Genomic DNA, 5,944 nt, shown 5'->3' with positions numbered 1-5,944 from the left:
TATTAATTTGCAATATAACCTTATTATAAAAGAGAATAGCTTTTTCAAATTCTTTTTATCACACTTTTCAAAAAAGTTAAAAAAGGTGAGCATTGAGCCTCACAGGGTTAGATTAATATAGATCAGTAAGCTTTACATCAGTAATGTACATAAGTATTTTTTAAAAATTAAAATTTCAAGGGAATCTGTCGATTCATTTTCCAAATAATTTATCAATTTTCAATCTAACTTTGCTACAAAAGAGAATCATTTTTTTACCGCACTTTTCAAGAAAGTTGAAAGCAGCGAGTAGGCGGATTCTTACGTAAAGTAGTAGAGTTGCATTCGTGGTTTATCGTTGACGCTTACGAGATTCGTTCGTTCGCGTCAGACTGTTACGAACTGTTTGCGCCATTGTAATCTGTAACATGCTCGGTGTGGTTTTAACTGCCGCTTCCTGGGAGATGGCTCCCGGGTAATGCATATTTATGACGCAGATTAAAGTCCGTTTTGCGTGCAACTTCTGGTCCCTCGAAGAAAAATGTTCCCAGCGCGAAAAAAAAAAAGAAAGAAAACCTAGGCATCCTGCCGTTAACGCGTATTCATGGCAAAAGGATCGCACTCGTAAAGATCTCGTCGTATTATTCGCGACACCGCCGCTGGCCGGTTCGTAAAATCCGTCTCTCGACGCCTCGCGATACAGGTCCGTTCGTTTAACTTTACTACGCGCTTTCAAAGAAAATTACTTTCATTCGAACGGCACCAAACTCCTGAATATTCATCGCGTTCTCTTAATATCGTTTGCAACGCTTTCTACAACGAATTTGGAAACTCAAGTCTTCATAATATGTCTATACACGGTGTAACGAGAAAGAAGGGCGATTCGTCGTGAAAAAGCAAGTGGAAAACGGAAAATGTAAAATTAATTCCTTTTAGAGGAAATTCAATGTAGACAGACGTTCGTTGAATACGCGCCTTTAGTCGACGATACAAACAGAATTTACCTGGACACGTTCGGAAATGAAAATGAATCTCTTCTCCGTTCAGCTTGAAATAATTTCTCATTCGCAACAACGTTAAATGCAATTTATCAATTGTACAATGAAAAATTTCCAATTTTCTTTCGCGTGAAAAATTAATCTCCTTTCTGTACCACGATTTCTAATACACACTGTAGATATAGATGTGAAGAGGATACGAGGAAGTACACGGTAAGAATGCAAAGTAGCATCTCGCATGTATTATACGAGCAAACGGGCTGAAGCTACGTTTAAATGATCTCAGAGCTGACAAGGTTCATTTAACGCGGAAGCGAGCTCGATTGGCGGGCGCGGTTTATACATTTTAAAATGTCGAGAACGGAGGATTCGCGTGTCGACGGCTCGCTCGAAAAGCAAGGAATTTCCAAGTTTCATCGAACCACCTGTCGTACCCACATAGTATTAACTGGCGCTCGATTTAGAGCGCATACCTTTTCGGACTATCCTAATATATCGGCGCGCCGGGGCACCAATGTAGAAGACACAAAGTGCCAACCGGCAGCTTAGATCAAAGCGTTCCTAAAGTTCATTCCAGACGAGTCCACAGCCGTGTATCGCCGATGCGATGCCGCCTGGCCGTTCGGATAGTTCGCGAAAGATAAGCGTAAATTCTACGACGTTGTTGCACACTTCCAACACCGCTATGCCTGATCGTTATTTTTAGTGGTCAGCCACTTGAAATCGCCGCCTATTTGCCTGCACGAGAACGTCCTTTCAATCAACCTAAGTGGACTGCAACGAAAGGAGCGAACCTGAAGGAGAAGGATAACGAAAGCTTTTTTTTCGGAAAAATATTGTCTGTGAGCGCGAACGTAAGAAGCGAGACAAAGCAGTAAGAAGTTAAACTATCTTTTTAATCTTTACTACGTTCGTGAAGATGACCATTTCTCTTCCCTAATTGCGAAATTGATCGCAGAGATAGACAGAGTTTGCTTGTAATACGTTAGTTCGCGGAAAACCGAAGAACGTTTTCATTCTTCATTGTGCATATATTTATACACAGACACGCAGATTTTGTGTAACTACTTAAATGTAGCTGCTTCTACCTCGCAGCGACACATTGATCTCTTCATTTTTTATTCTAAGTTCGGCTGTTCGTTGTGTATTTGAATTTGGCGCCATTGCTTCTCGTATGCATCGGCAATTTGGGAGAAATTAGTTCACGCGAATGAATTTGGATTCGCTCTTTTTCGCCTCTCTTACTCGCCACGATAAAGAAACTTGTAAATGAATGGTAAATGTGCAAATTAATTGTCGAAAAGAACGTGGAAATTTTTTAAGAAAAAAAAACCGTACTGTATATCAGCTAACTGTCATCAATCTCAACTATGATTCTTGTCATTGTAAAATTACTATACTACGTAAAGCTACTTGTTCTCTGCCTGAAATGTTTCTCGGAACGAAACGACACGAGGCTCGCGAGAAAAGGAAGCGATCGATCAATTCCAAAAGAAAAGCGACGTAAATGAAAGTAACTTTATGCAGAGAGACGCGAGTGGGAGAGATAGAGGGTTGCGCGACTTTCGCAGAGCTTCGTTTTCAGTTGTTATTGGAAACAACGAGTACCTCTCGTGTACTTTAGTTTCTCATACTCGATACCGTCGTGTGGCATCGTTACATCTGTTTGACGTCATTACATTATCAGATAAGAGGTCCTGAGGAACTTCGACAACACAGGCCGTAATTGCTTTCGCGATATTGCTACATAATTCACGTTTAATTTCGAAACGCAATTAATTCTTCGGAACAGTCCGGGGACAATTTTCACCGGGCTAATAATAATTTCTCGATCGCGAGAGAACGCTAAGTAACCCGCCGCGCGAGGTCCAGATGCGTTACTCTCTATAAACGGAAATTCAGTTACTACTTAACAAACCAGGTGAATTGTATTAAAACTAACGAATTTCCGGTACGTCGGCTAAATGTAATCGGAATTAATTAGCCTTCGTTATGCGCATGAAGAGAAAACAACGTTAAGGTCCGTTTAAAACACCGGCTGGCAGTACTTCTTTCCGAGAGGCACTCTTTCTCCGAGGAAACAATCGAAGCGTCTCGTTTTACAGACTCTCTCTCTCTCTGAGGGGGAAAATGCCCGGAAAATATCGTTGGTAAAGGAAGACAAGATCCAGGTTCGTTTGCGAACGGTAACTACGATGGTTTCCGTGCCTCGATAACGTTTCCTATTCTCGCTTCGGAACGAACCTAACCTCGACACATCGCTATATTCTCCCCACACACACACACACACACTAAGAATATCACCGTGGTAGAGAGACTTTAAGCTATTCGTGGATACCGCGAATCACTTTAACGAAAGTTTCTCGAGTTCGATGACGTTTGAAGGAATAAGAGAAACACGATAATACCCCCCGCGTTGAAGCATCACGGAACAACGACATTTCGCTTGAGAAAACGAAGAAGATTGTACCAAGAGAAATTTACGAAATCGGAGAGGTTCCAACGGGTCACGTATAACTCGCATGCAAATGCAATTTCATATTCCAGTTATGGCTAGTATTGTCTAGAACGTACGGAATTAAACTTCTCGATAAACGGCAAGAAAACGGTACGTATGTATACATATGTACAATATATCGGGTATCGAGAACATCTCTTTCTCTCGTTGTTGCTTGACGGAAGAGTCAACGTATAATTTAACAAGCAACCCTCCTCTTTTCGTAAATTGTTTACCGAGCATGAAATACCTCGTTCGACGGAAAGATTTATTTAAATGCTCGCTAAACATACGACAATGAATTTATTTTATCACTCGAGCGAGTATCGTTTTTATTACGAGGGCATTCTTACTTTCGAGAGGGTTGCAACGAGCTATAATATGTTTCTTTATATAGTTCGAATGATAAATTGCGAGACTTAGTTGTTTTTCTCAGAAAATGATTTCCAAATGTGATCTTAAAATGTCTCGGCTAAAACAGAATATCCTTTAAAGTATCAGGAGTAGAAATTAATTCGGTGTCCTTTCTCGCCAAGTTCGATGCTTGTTTATAAAAAATTTAACACAATTTCAACGTTCAAAATAATCTTCGTTATTTTCGATGACTATTTTTCCATTTATCGGGCAGCTAAAAAATTCCCTCTCTGAGAAAATATGGTGGCTTTGAGTCGATAAAGTCGTCGAGACTTTGTGAAAAAAGATACCTAATTTACAGGTTGTCCCACGCAACTGGGACAAGCTGTATCCTTAAAATTGTTAGAGATGGAAAAAAATGTCATAGGACAAAATGAAACGGTGTCAAGTGGTGCAAATTCTGGAATTAAGTTTATGCATTTTTGTGCACATTTCTGAAGCACAGAAATGCTTAAACTTAGTCCCAAAATATACACCACTTGACACCGTTTAATTTCGTCCTACGACATATTTTTCCATTTCGAACCGTTTTTAAGGACACCCTGGTACCAGGCACGTCTTCGGGTGTTCGGGAGACCGAGAAAAGGGACGCAGGACAAACATCTGGCTTCCCGAGGAGACGAGTGTTCGTCCCTGTTCATAAAGAACTTGCGGGCGAAATAACGGGGACGTATTTCGGTCTGTTCCGCGGCGACGATTCTGCGTGGCGTCAGGCCGAAATAAAGTTTGGTCGGCCTTTACGAGTGTAAAATAGATTGTCCTCGTTATTGTAGGCGATGCATCTCCATTAACGATGACACATTTCCACGACATGGTGAAAAACGCGGCGTTCAAATGCAACGTTGTTCCCTTTCTAAGTGCGAGTTGCAAAAAGTAGGTCTCTGGCAGGGACATTGTCATTGAAAATATTATACGCAGTGAATGGAAAAAAAGCTCAAGCTGGGGGGATTTGCAAGCGCGAATCCTTTGAACGTGCAACAAAGAAGGGGAAAGAAAAATGAAGCATGAAAAGGAAAAGAAATAGAATAGATCGGGGTAAACAGTAGCTGAACCCTTTTCCTTGTTTCTCCTTTTTTTTTCTCGCGTTGCCGTTTTTTTTTTTTTTCTATTACCCTTCAATTTATATTCTGTCCGACAAATTGCCCGTACGTCTCGAATAAAAATTCGTCATCGCGTGACGCGTCAACCGATTCGATTTTCATTCCATCACCACTGCTGGACAGAAAGGAAAAAAAAAGAAGGAGAAACACTGTCCGCACACGTAAATTCTTGACAAACAATAGATGCACAGATGCGTCGTTCGAAACAAATATTAATATCCCTTTGAGCGGTGTGCATGTTACGTGATTCTTTAAACGCGCACAAAAATGTAATATTCAGCGATTGCATTGAATGCAAGATCAATTACAAACCAGAGAGAGAGAGAGAGAGAGAGAGAACTCGCAGTTTGAAACGTTCAATTTCGCATTCGAAGCGCTAAACCACGCACTATATTTTCATTTCTCTCCATCTCTCTCCTTCTTTTTTTTATCCTTCTCAATAACGTGTCGTTGCTCTGGGAAGTCTTTCATTCTGTTTCTCACCCGGGAGATCCCTCGACGCTGGCATTGTTACATCTACGTGTTCTTTGTCGCGAAAAGCGACAGGAATTCGCACTTTCGTGATCACGAATAAATTAACGGCGACGCGCGCGGCGCGAGGCGGCACGTTCGCTCGACTCTAAAGCCACTGCACTCCCTAAGAAAATATACTCGAGCGTCCCCATTTTCTTCACTTTCATTTTTATAATAACTCACGAGGCACACGTAATCAGAGGTGTCGTGAAAAACATTTCTTTATTAGTCTCGTTCCTCCTCGACGTATTTGGATTTCGAGGTGACCCGAATATCCTGCGTGTGACCCCGTAGTTTCGAAAATATACACCCCCCGAAAAAATGTAGAGATGCTGAAAAACCATAATCCTCGATTTTATCCAACCATGTCGTAGCTACACGTGTGTACACAGTCGTATATATACACACGTGTGCATACATACACACGTGTTTATGCGACACCT

Source organism: Habropoda laboriosa, unplaced genomic scaffold, assembly GCF_001263275.1.
Source record: "Habropoda laboriosa isolate 0110345459 unplaced genomic scaffold, ASM126327v1 scaffold28, whole genome shotgun sequence".
Lineage (NCBI taxonomy): Eukaryota > Metazoa > Arthropoda > Insecta > Hymenoptera > Apidae > Habropoda > Habropoda laboriosa.
Note: the sequence above shows the minus strand (reverse complement) of the source record.